Source organism: Corvus brachyrhynchos, unplaced genomic scaffold (genome assembly GCF_000691975.1).
Source record: "Corvus brachyrhynchos isolate BGI_N302 unplaced genomic scaffold, ASM69197v1 scaffold597, whole genome shotgun sequence".
NCBI classification, from domain to species: domain Eukaryota; kingdom Metazoa; phylum Chordata; class Aves; order Passeriformes; family Corvidae; genus Corvus; species Corvus brachyrhynchos.
Genome location: NW_008239000.1, coordinates 557,015 through 570,297, shown reverse-complemented (window position 1 = coordinate 570,297; position 13,283 = coordinate 557,015). Strand labels below are relative to the sequence as shown.

At 47.1% G+C, this 13,283-nt stretch overlaps 1 long non-coding RNA gene across 1 annotated transcript in view; it reads right to left on the bottom strand.

Annotated features, from left to right (window-relative positions):
• Positions 1-3: 3 nt before the first annotated feature.
• The window catches only part of LOC108447844, a 17,901-nt gene continuing 4,621 nt past the window's right edge, over positions 4-13,283 (bottom strand). Inside the window, exons 2-3 of the long non-coding RNA XR_001863547.1 lie at positions 3,147-3,152; positions 4-1,298 (exon numbers count right to left, since the gene is read on the bottom strand). This is a non-coding gene — a long non-coding RNA (uncharacterized LOC108447844). The remainder of the gene's footprint in view (positions 1,299-3,146; positions 3,153-13,283) is intronic.

Genomic DNA, 13,283 nt, shown 5'->3' with positions numbered 1-13,283 from the left:
CTACAGCAGTTTAGCAGCTTCAATTTCCATTCTATCCGCATGACACAGCATCTAATTCCATCTCCTGATCTGATCTTGGCAAAAGGAAGAGTCACCTGCCCTCAGCATAAATATTTAGTACATAAAATACTGACAAGAAACCCACTTTTAATAAATATCTGCAGTTCTCACTCCTGTACACAAGTACTTTACAGCGACGCGCCGGGGGGAGCGCGGCCGGCGGGGCTGGGACAAGGTGGGATGGACATAAATTAATTATTGCAGTCGGATGCGCCGTGGGCGGGGAGGTTTGGAGTCGATCCACGCTGGAAACAGAAATCTCTCTCACGCCTTGAAATCCACGCTTCCTGTCGGGAAAAAAATCCTCAGTTTGGAGTCTTGTCGGCGCCTGTTCTGCCTGTGGGAGGCTGCTTCAGCACGGACAGGGAGCAGCTGGGAACCAGAACCCGCTTGGACAGGGACCAGGACAGCACTTGCGGTACCTACAGGGTCTGCACAAAGCATCACGGTGATGATACCCAAAACAGCCCCAACCCTTTCCTAGAGCCAGCAATTAAATTCCTATGCAAATAGAAGTCCACTTTTTATGCTAATGCTGCTTTAAAGACCAGCCCTGGGAATGCTCATAGGGCAGAACTCAATGGCTGGCACCTAGCAATGGAACAACGCAGGTAAACAGTTGTGAGACAGCACAAAATTCTTACAATAATGCCAATTTCCTGCATTTACCCAACAGCTGCAATGATGCTTGTGCAACGTCTCTTTCCAGGGAGGAACGAGTCCTGAGGGATCATTCGGTCTGTGGCAAGTGTTCCATTGAGTGTCCATGTCTGGTCCTGCCTGCAGTGGGGCATTTCCTACAATGGCGGTGCTTAGAGCCCAAAACCACATGGGGACCTGAGGTTAGGGCTAACTTTTGGGCCCAGAGCTGGTCGGAGCCCTCGGCGACTCCCACTCACTGCCAGGAATGTTCCTTTGGTGTTTCCTCTGTGTGTCCCAGCCAACCAGGGAATGAGGGGCAGGAGGAGGCCGGGAGCACCAGAAAGTGAACCAGCACTTCTTGTCCTTTGTATTTACAGGGGATGACCTGTGCCCTGCAGTGCCCTGCCCATGGCACGCAGCACACTCCGCAGTGTCCAGAGGTCAGGGAGTCACACACGAGTGCCAAACAGCCCCTTTCCATGGCTGTCCTGCACAAGCCTTCTCATTCATCGTTCCACAGGGGCGGCCCTTGGAGGCCATTGCTTTCCAATGCGCTCCTCGTCCTTCCCAGAGGTCCTGGCTGGCGCAGGAACCCCCTTTTTTGCTGGCACCAGAGGCAGAGCTGCGGCCAGCGCTGGGGCACTGCCAGAGCTGAGGCTGCTGCTGTTGGCAGTGGACTGGTGCAGGAAAGCCAACAGCTGTGAAGTCTTCCCAGCCAGAGGAGCTCTCCAGTGTGGAATGCTGGCACCTTTGGGCTCGGGGCTGGATGGCGGGATGTGCTGCTCAGCTTGCTGTGCTTCAAAAGGCAGCCGGCCTGGAGAGCTGCTCCTGGGCAGGAGCTGAGCCTGGGCGGGCACCACAGGTGTGGGCGCCGTTGGAGCCCTCGGCAAGTTGCCCAGATCCAGTGCTGCATCCCCCTCAGTCCCAGCCCCTCCGGGTGGTGGGAAGCTGCTGCTTCGCCGGTTGCAAGACTCACAGCACAGCTTGTGGTAGCCAGGGATGGAGCAGTATCGGGCCAGCACTTCCATCTGGCAGAAGATGGATTTGTCTCCCATGCAGGGCTCATCTGCAAAACAAACATCCCGGGGATGGGAACCCACTGATGGGCACTTGGGAAACGCTGGCACATTGTGTTTTTGGAGGAGCACAGACAGCAATTCCCAGTGCTGACCTCCCAGAGCTTGCACGCACACAGTGGCTATGTCCTACCCACCCCAAATCCCTTCCCTTCCAGCCTGAGGACATCATCCATCAGCAGCGTTAAAGCCAAGGCAATCTTCCCTCACAGAAATTAAACCCCAAGCAATAGCCCTTGGAGATGCCTCAAAATAAACGGTCAGAGTTGGATGAAGTTTTGTTTGGATTCAGTTTGGAGTTTTTCAGGGACCAACTGGAACTGCAGAAGTGATGGAAAGCTTGAACAGTGGGTCACACCTGAGGTGCCCTGAAGGCAGGGATGAGCATCCCTTTCCTCAGGAAAAAGAACTTCCAGAGGCTCCTCGGGAAGCTTTGAAACAAAATCAGCTTTCTGCAGGGAGAGCTGTCCTCACCTGGGCACAGGGGCTGCTTCACCATGGGCCGGAAGCGCATCTGGCCACCACCTTCTCCTGCTTTAAAATACAAACTGGAGCCTGACCTCAGAGTGGGTGAAAACAAGCTCAGTTTCAAGAACTCAGTAAGATCCCCCACAGGGACATCAGTGGGGCTGGGGGACAAGGGTTATAAATAGCAAATTCTATGGAATATAAACCTGTCCTTGTCCTGATCCTGCCGAGCTTCCTCAGAATCCTTGCTGGTAGCATCACGGTGATGATACCCAAAACAGCCCCAAAACCATGGATGTCCTCACCTGGGCACAGGGGCTGCCTCACCACAGGGCAGGAGCTCACCTGGCCACTGCCTTCTCCTGCTTTAAAATATCAGATGGAGCCCAGCCTCAGGGTGGGTGAAAATCAGCTGAATTCCAGGGAACTCAGTAAAATCCCCCACAGGGACACCAGTGGAGCTGGGGGAGAGGGTTATAAATAAAATTCTATGGAATATAAGCCTGTCCTTGTTGTGATCTCACAAAACTTCTTTGGATGGATGTTTGCTGGCGTTGTGCTTCTCTACTTCCAGCAGGTTCCAGAAGAAGCCTTATACTCATGTGATCGCTTTTTGCTCTCTTCAGGTGAATTCTGCACAAGCCAGTCCCCCATTCCCTCTCCAGGGTGTGAGTGCTTGTGTCCTGCTGCTGCTACTGGCGGGATAAATTCTTCTCCACACAGTTGGCACCGGCTGGGTGGGAGCTGAGAGCAGGAGCGGTGGGAGAGCAGATGAGCTCCCCAGGAATTGCTGGGAGATGAGGCTATTGGAATCTAATCTAAATCAACTAAAAACATGCTTTCCCTGCCAGAAAACAGGAACCAAAGCAGATCCCACCTATCCAGCCTGGGGGAAAACACCTCTGCCTGCCAAGGAACTCTGACTCTGCTTTTCCTACCAGCTCCTGAGCAGCATCAGGGCCACCATGAGGGAGTTAAAACCCCAAACCCCAAATCCTACAGGGTGAATAACCCAAAGGAAGAAATACATTGTCGCCATAAAAAGCTTCAAAAGCTGTTAAAAATTCTGTGAAAACAATGTAATGGATTCCCAGGAACCTCGTTAATGCTCTTGGTTCCATGTTTATGTGTTTCTATTCCCTCACTTGGCAGCTTATAGAACTTACCCTGGGATTTAGAAGTCAGGCAGGGTTTGCTTTGGATTGACCTTCACCTCTGGCCCCAGTCTGTGCCAACACAACTTGGGCCAACGTGGTTAAGCCCTGCCTGAGCACATTTACAGGACAGAGCCCAGCGTGGGGAGCTGTGACACCCAGAGATCGCAGGACTGAGCACAGGAGAAAAGCCGGGCTCTGTGTGTGACCCCTCTGCCACCACAGTGCTCTCCAGGGAGGAATTATTCCCCCCACTGCAGAGGGCACAGATCAGGACTGGCCCCTACAGATGGCCTGACATTTTCCCTCCAAAATATTCATTGTACTCCACAGAGCAGCTCAAGTTTCGCCCCAAAATTATCCTGACATGTTCACCACTGGCAGCTTCCTTGGCACCTCAAAATGTTCATTCAGTCCACTAAAAATTACCTCAAGTTTTACCCTCAAAATGTTAATCTTGTCCCCTATGGATGACTTAGATTTTTCCACCAAAAACCCCCCACTATTTACCTCTAATCCCTAAAATATTCATTCTGTCCCTTACAGATTACTTCAGGTTATCCATCGAAATAGTCTTTGTCCCTTACAGATTATCTCAGTTTTTAAAGCCAAAACTTCACCTTGCCAGTACACTACTGATTACCTCAGTTTGCCTCAAAATTTTCCTTCTTTAATCTGCAGACTACCTCAGACTCAGCACCCAAGATTTTTCCTACCTGTTACTATTAATTACCTCATTTTACCTCACAATGCTCATTCTCTCCCCTACACATGACCTCAAGCTTTAGTACCCAAATTTTCCATGCCTATCTGCTAATGACTCCCTCATTTTTACCTCAGGATTTTCAGTCTCTCTTCTACAGGTTAACTCAGATTTGAACTCCAAAACATTCATTTTGTCCCTATAGATTACTTAGATTTTCCCACCAAAAAAACCCACTAATTGCCTCTATTTTAGCCCAAATATTCATTCTGTCCACTACAGATTACCTCAGGATTTTCCCCCAAAATTTTCCTTACTTGTCCAGTACTTTTTACCTTGTATTTACCTCAATTTTTTTTTTTCTGTCCTCTACACATGACCTCAATTTTACCCCTAAAATTTTCTCTGCCTGTCCACTACAGATTCCATCTGCTTACCTCAGAATGTTCATTCTCTACCCTAGAGATTATCTCAGTTTTTGGCCACAAATATTCCCCTAATGTGTGTGACTGACTAGCTAACTCTTAACTCAGAATGTTCATTTACTCTGCTAGAGGTTATCACAAATTTCACCAAGATTTTCCCTACCTGTCCACTACTGATTACCTCAGTTTTACCTCAAAATATTCATTCTCTACCCTGGAGATTTTCTCAAGTTTTACCCCAAATTTATCCCTACTTTTGCACTACTGATTACCTCAGTTCACCTCAAGATGTTCATTCTCTCCCCTAGTTATTACCTCAGGTTTTACCCCCAAAATATTCCCTGCCTGTCTTTCCCTCAAAATATTCATTTTCTCCCCCAGGAAGTACCTCAAGCTTTTTCCCCATAAATTTCCCTTCGTTACTCATTACCCCATTTTTTTACATTAAATTGATCATTCTCTACCCTCAAGATTACCACAAGTTTTACCTCCCAAATTTTCCTTCCTGTACACTATCGATTTCCTCATTTTTAACCCAAAATGTGCATTCTCTCCCCACGGCTATTCCCTCAAAAGGCCACCTTGCTCCCCTCCACATCCCCTCACATTTTCCTACACAAACACATGTTGGGTCCCCTCTAAATTACACCAGGTTTTCAACCAAAAGTGTCACCTGTGTCCCCTCTAAGTTATGCCAGGTTTTCCCATCTTGGAGCTGCAAGGAATTCAGGCAGGTGAAACGACACCAGGGAATACATGTAAACAGAGATTTTACCTAGGGTTTAACCTCCAAGATATTCACTGTACCTTACTGGAGTTCAGCTTGAGTTTTACCCCAAATTTTTCCCTACCTGTCCACAACTGATTCCCTGTTTACCTCAATATATTCATGCTCTCCCCTACAAATTACATCAGAAATCACCCCCAAAAATTCCCCTACCTGGACACTATTGATCACGTGAGCTGACCTCAAAATGTTCATTCTCTCCCCTAGATGTGACCTCAGATTTTACTGACAATAGTTTTCCTCAATAATGCCATCTTGCTCTTCCCTACCTGGAGATTTTCTCCAGCTTCCCCCCACAAATGTTCCATATCTTTTGATGACTGACTTCCACAATTTACCACATAATGGACATTTGCTCTGCCACAAGTTACCCCAGATTTTACCCCCAAAACTTTCCTTGCCTTTACCTGTAGGTGTGAAACATTGACCCTACCCGGATCAGTCTTAAACACAGCCCTAATTCTGATCTTCAGCAGGGTCCCAGGAGAGTCCTGCCCAGAGCTGAGGGAAATCTGACCTCATACTAATAAATGACCTTTGCTGAGAGCAGTCAACACCCCAGTCCTTTAGGCTTTGCAAGATTTTGTAGTAAACAGACCCAAAATCTAATTCTAAACCTAAATTTCTATCAACTTTTGTTAGAAAGATACCTGACAGTAAGTCATACAGCAGAATTGAAAGACTGCACAAGGAATAACAGATGATCTTCCATGAATAAGAGAAGTTTCTTTTTTTCTCATCTGGGACTGTAGGACTGAATCTTTGCAACCCAGAGACAACAGAGTTGTTATTCTTACTTAAACCTCTCAAATATTGCAATTTCTCAGAGAACTCTGCCAGCTCCGAGCTACTCCCTTGTGCCTGGAGTGGTCTGGGGAGCGGCAAGGCAACATCCCACTTATGTTTGGAAAAATATAAGATGATAAAATGTAATTTCACTTCTTTCTCTGACCCCTGGGCAAAGCGTGTAGAACAACACAGACTATTCATGGAAGGGCTGATTCAGCTGGGAAAAAAAACCCTAAACAAATAAAACCTCCCCAACTTCAAGGTAAAGACCTGTTGTTTCCTTAACAGGAGCACACAAAACTAATTTAAACCAGAAAGGAAATTACAGACCAGAAAAAGAGCCAAAAAAAATGCTCTTCATTGATACACTCTCTGGCTGATAATTCCAAAGAAAATCCCCCACGGATCATAAATAATTGCTAATAATTTTTCCTCTCTAAAAACTACTGACTCGTGTTTCTGTGGAAGTGTTTGACACATCCATTGAGGGTTCAGGGGTTTGGTTGGGGTGTTTAAGGCTAATCCTGAGAGGCCCAGGCTAGATCCAACCAGCAGCCTCACTGCTCCGCCTCAGATTTGGATGAAATATTGATACAGCTATCTAGATTATAGATAGTAGAAATACTCCCCCTTCCCTGCTACTCAGTCCTTCACTGCACATCCATGGAGCAGATTGACTCCACTCTTTGTTCCCAACAACAGCTCTCTGGCCCAGATCTCTGTTCACACAAACTAAACAGACCTAAGGCAATGGTTCCATCAGCACCTGGAATTCAGAGCTCCCTGTTCCCTGGATTGCTCATCCGAGCACTCACAGCAATCTCACCTCAGCCTAGAGAGTCTGTCCTCAGAGGGAAACACAACCTGACGTGACACAGTTCTGGCACCCCACGCCCTTCTGTTTCTGGTGTCCTTGGAATCCACAAGTCAATACAATCCCTTAAGCCATACATCCCTGAACACGAGGATAAATGGAGTTTTAACCAGATCCCAGTAAACAGTAGAGCTGTGCTTACATTTCCTAATGAGTTAATCCCAACAGACAGGAAGAGGGAAACGTGTCCCTCTGACTTACCCCACGGCATGTGCCAGGACCAGGTGTCCTCCAGTGCAGGCCATCAGGGCTGGAGGCTGTTGGGTTTGGCTGCTCAAACTCAACCAAAAACGAAGGTTTTGGCATAGCTGGGCCAAATTAAATGATTTTTCCTGTCTTGAGAGGAGAAAAGGAAAATTAAGTCCACTGTGCAAGTCAAAGGCTCTTGTCTTTCACATAGTGGTTCTCATTGCTCATTATGGAGCTTTTCATTTTAAAAAATGAGAGGTGACAGCCATATTAAATATATAAGAGACCTTTTCCAGGATTTTTATTCAAATCTCTTTCAGACATAAAAAGGATGCTAATTTTTCTTATTGTATTTTTTGCATAATTTGAACAGAACCATCATCATCCCAGACCCCACTTGTGAGTTATCCTTTGGCACTGGACTTTAAATAAGAGACATCCAGGATGCTGGATTACTTTTGTCCTTTGCCCGTAGACCTCAGCACCATTCTCTCCAGAGAGCAGAAGAGAAGTGCTCCAGGATAAGAGGTCATTTGGTCACAGTCCTGTGATCCATCAGTTCAAGGAGGGAACTAGTTTGGAGTAACTGACCAGTGTGTTTATTACAGACAGAAATCACACACGCTAAGCACTGAAATGGACTTGACTGAGCTGAAACACAAAGCTCCAATGCAAAGAGCTGCATACAGGACCACCAAAACAGCATCTGGGCTGCAGCAACATGTCCTGCTCTGTGGATACAAAAATGCTGCTAGCAAGGATTTTCTTGCTATTTTCTAAGTCTGTGAGAGATTTTTCTCTCTCACAAAAGATAGTAGCAGAGTTGTGTAAACAACCAAGCCACCTGCAACCTTGAAAAATCTTGTTTATAGTACAGTAGAAAATATTTTGACAATGGATGTTTTAGGATTTTAGCCAATCACCCCAAGGGGTGGCTGATCTTTGTCCAATTAGACTGTGAAGAAAAAAATCTATAAAAGAATGTAAAATAATTAAATAAATCAATCTTGCTGCACAATTCCTGCCTGCTGGATCTTCTCTCCTCCTCCCTACGGCTGCGGGACACAGTAATATACCCTAGGGCATTTTAATCATGCTCCACCAGCAAGTCACTGCACACAAATCCTCCACAGCCACAGTGGGAGTTTTGGCCTCTTCCTCCGGGATTATTTGGGACTGAACAGTGAGGAAGAAGCACTGAACAGACAGTACAGGACAAACACTGCGGAGAACACCAAGCAGCAACCCCTGTGCTTGGCAGGGGCCTGGGACATCCAATTCCAGGGTACTGGCTTCCTTTTCCTTCTTTTGCAGCAATTGTTGTGGTGTGGAGACTCCTAAATCAGTTTATACAACAGGAAATGTCTTCCGGAACAGATCCTCCAAATAAATTCCAACTGCAGGAATGAGTCATTTCCACATTTACAGTGCCCTCAGCAAAGACCCTGGAAAAGTAAAGGTGATGTGTGATTAATTGGAGTTGCAGATAACTGAGATGAAGGTGGGAAACCAGCAGAGAGGAAACAGCTTCAAGTGCTTCTCAATCCAAACACTACAGGCAGTGCAGCTTCCCTGGAATTCCATGTCCAATGTGTCTCTTCGAAGCTGAACAGGTGAGCAAACAAAGAGGCGCTCCAAGATTTTGTTTCTTTGTACTTCAAGCAGCACAGACCCACCAGGAGGAACTGGAATCCAGTCTAAAAGCCATCCTCCTGCTCGCCACTCCCTTCACATTTTCTTCTTCAAGGGGGATGTGGCTGCAGCTCACCAGAGGCAAGAAAATTGCCTTTCAGTTCTGTACAAAGCCTACCTGCAAAGACCAGGACATCAGGTTTTTTTTCCACAGTGTTTCTGCTCACAGCTCTTTTCGTTGTGCTTTGCTTCACAGGGGCTTTCCTGCCAAGCTCATTTCAATCTTATTTTATCTTGAAAAATATTTCTGAAAGTTGAGTTTCTTGAGAACTGGTTCATCTTTTGATTATTCCTAATTTGGAGTTTTTAGTGCTGTGCCTGCCATGATTCTTAGGGCTCAAGGAACTTTCCAGATTGACCCAAATCTTCACATCCAACTTGCTCTGTTCAGCGCACGTTGTACGGGTTCACTGCCCCCTCAGAACAAGCAATGGATCTAACTGAGCCCCACAGCCTGTTGTGCCATGTCAGCACAGGGCATGGAAAGGGTCACAGAGCTCTTCCTGAAGCCACAACATCCCCAGGCTGGATGTCCAATTAAGTGTTTTGTTCCCTGCACAGCTAAGACCCTGTCAGTGCTTTGCTACTCTCAGCCAATGCCTCAAACCCCATAACCTGCCAGGGAGGGATGTCTGTGCCACAGGAACATCGTTCCGAACCTGCTGCTGCAAACCCTTTGCTTCTCACACCAGCTCATATGGGACCAGAACTGCCACTGCAGGCAGAAATGCTCCTTTAAGGAACACCACAAGCCACCTATGAGGTACCACTGGAATTCCATCTACTGTGCAAGCTCTGAGGAGCAGTGAACCAAACCATGAGCTTACATCAGAATTAGGGGCACCTGCTCAGCCAACAGCAGCTCCAATAGCAACACTGAGTCAAAACCTCACCAAAAGTACATCAAAGCAAATGCCAACACCTTTACAAGCACCTCAGTTTTCAATTCATAAAGTAAAGCCAAAAGAGCTTTTCAGACACTTGGGGAGAAGTCCATCCCAGCTTTTAAAAAACAAATTCCTGGGAGTTGTTTCCAGCCTCCTGGTGTTCATTTGTCAGCTCACATGCAGCTGCCAGCATTACAGCTGGTTCCACACACAGAAGCAAGTGGCAGCTGCACGTGTCATTTCAGCAGTTCCTTGAACTCGACCCACAGGGCACTGTGGGCATGTTCAAGTTCTGATTTCATGCCTAGAGATAAGACACCAGATGTAGCAATGCCAAAAGTCAAATTCCAGTTCCCTGGTTCTTGCTGAAACTCCACCATCTGTTTTGTGCAGCTCTCCACTGTTCATTTCTTTGCTCATTTGAACTGTTTATAGCCCCAGGGTTCTCTGTCCCACCCTGTGCTCTCACCAGCCCCGAGTCCATCCAGCACTGACAGAGCTGCTGGGGGGCTGAAGTTCTCCCTGACACCTCTCTTCCCCTGCATGGAAAACACCCCTTCCAGATCCTGCACCCCCACCCCTTACCTCCTTGAAAACAAGAGCTGCATCCTCCTGGATCCCTCAGCTGGATGCTCCTGGCTCTGGGCAGCTGTGGTGGCTGTGCCCAGAGCAGGTGACACTGACAGTGGGTTACACCAACGCCGAGCAGCCTCAGGCCTGGGCTCTTCTGCCAAGCAGGGATGCTTTTCCTCTCTGCAGAAACAAACAGTGACACAGAACTACAGGGCTGGGACACCACAGCAGCTCACCCTGCCCAGTCTCAAGCTACCACACAGTCCTGTGGCCAGATACGACCCAAATCCACACCAGCACAGCATTAGGGGAGCTAAATTGTAAATTAGGGCATGCTGGACAATAGGATCTATTTTTGCAGCACTGAGCTGGAAGATGTGTCAAGGCATTCTCACAGAGTGTCTCCAGTGCCAGCTGAGACTGGAACAAAATCATCCAGACCTGGTGATGATATCGGGGCTTTGAAATCAGCGCAGGGTTTCGAAAACTGCTCCTCCAATGCCCCGTGTGGCGGCAGCGAGTACAGCGCGCTGTTTGCAACCACGGGCCAGGCACGGAACTGCTGCTTCGTGTCTGTGCCTTTTCTGTCTCTACAGTTCTGCGGCGCAGATGGGTTTTCTGCAAGTATTGCCTCAGAATGCTTGTGTCTTCACTGTGCTTTTCTCTGGGGGCGGGAAAGGTTTCTCCCTGAATGAAACCTGAATTTTCGTACGGCTGTGGAATCAGTTTTGTGCACCCCTTCCTACCTCCTCAGGGTGAGGTATAAAATTCCCCACTGGAGTAATATGCTGAGTAGGCAGGAACAGTTTGAGTTACATCACACCTTTGATCCCCCTGAGGCAACCAGACTATTTTAGAGTACGTGTATATTTTTGGGGTATTCTGTAGAATTGTCTAACACTTGAGCCAGGAATGAGCTATGTTGAGCCAGGAATATGTGAAATGCTGAACTTGACTGAAGGAGAACGCTGGACTAAGAAGCATGAATGGAAGTGAAGGGAGTCACTGACCCATCTGCTGAACTCCTCCCAATCACTGCAAGTGAAAGATTAACTCCATGAACTTTTCTTTGATCCTGATTTGCATCTCATCTTTCCTATGACTTTTTGACTCAAGGAGTGGGGAACATCCTGATCTATGCCAGCTGGTAACAACACAGGTGAAATGGCTTGTTTGGATCGTCCCCAGCTACCACGAGCACTCTGGAATTCCTGTTATATCTTGCCATTACAATTGTTCATTCATCTGTTATCTCCTGTCTGCTTAATAATTCATTCTGTGAACAGACCTGATCTGCCATCCTTAGAACTCGTGGGCCAGATTCGTTTCTTAAATTAAAGGTGTTGACAAAAATCTGAGGCTAAGGCAGGGCTTGCCTGAAGCTCCCACTCAGTCCTGTGACAACCAGGAGCCTGAGGATTGCAACTCACAGCCTCGGCCAGCCCTGCAGGGGAAAGCCAAGTGGGTTTTCCTCTTCCAAGAGAGGAAAAGACACAGCAGGAAGGGCTGTCCCAGCTGACCTGTCCCCCTCATGGGCATCCCTGAACAGGATAATCCATCACGTCTCACTCTGTTATTGTAAAGCACTGCAGACCCTGTGCTTCTGGGATTTAAAAGCTCCACTTGTATCAGCAAAAAGCGAGGGAGTGTGGAGGGCAGGAAAAATACACAACTACACCATTTGTCCTCCTCCATGGGTCACTAGTGGGGCATGATCCCTAATTTCAGACTGATCTTGAGAGCTTCAAAGAAAGTAACTCTCAAGGTGGCACTGAATATGCCAAATTTCTGACACTCCTGCCCCAGAACCCTGGCCCAGCAGGTCTCTGTGGGAACCTGAAATATTCGTGTAGTTCAGAAGCTGCACACCCCTAAAGCTTTCCCTTGGGAACACAAAGCTTCCCACATGTGTTTTATACTCCAATTTGTCCATCCAGCACTTTTCAAAAGAGTTTAAACCAGAATGAGCTGACATGGTGACAGCACAGCATTACATCAGGGACATCAGGAAACTCACTAGACAATAGTCACTATGGTCAGCACAGCTTCTCGTGCTTCAGGGCTCCAGCTTTTCAGCACAGATCCACTGCAACTGAACCTAATCAAAAGCACCTGGCAAAAATTAGCATTAACCCAGGAGTGCCAGTGCACCACCTGTGTGTTTTCTCCCTAAGTACAACTGCATATTCACCACTATAGTGACAGGTACTCGACTGAAATAAAGACATTTATAATACATTATTTCATGCTATTTTCTGAGAGATTTATGTTTTCAACACACTTGAACCCAGGTTCTGCTCCCTGTTGTGCTCAGTCCTAAAGAACAGCTTAGATATCATCAGTGATGCAGCTCTAGTTTACTGCTGCAAACAGAAATCAATGGTTGGAGGAATTAATGCAGGAAAAACCTCTGTGCTTCCCAGTCCCTGCCCAACACACCCCAATTCTTTATTGGGAGCACAAGTCCTATTCTCATCGTATAAACTTAATGATTTGGTACAGTTATGTTTTATAGAAAAGCTTTGCAACACATGTACCTGTCCCAGCATCAAGAGCAACCCTCAGCACTCCACCAGCCCCACAAAAAATGCCACCTAATGCTAAAAGACACGAAACGTGAAAAAAGCATTAATTCAACACTAAAAAGGTCAGTAAAGAACCGATTTAGAAAACAGTCCCCTCATAATCTGCACGGGGAGAGGCTCCGGGATGCCAAGGCAAACTCAGAGATCAACACATTCTCATCCTTGCCATGGCTTTACCTGCGGCCACCAAGCACCTGCCCTCCAGTACATCACGCACTGAAACATCACTCCAATTCCCATACATCATAAATAGATACATTAAATCGTATTTTTACCTCACTGAAAAGGGGGTGAGGGGGGCCGACCAGCAACCCCAAACCAAAAAACCCGCCATCGACACCGACTCTTATATACCCTCGGCCGGCTCGGGATTGGCGGG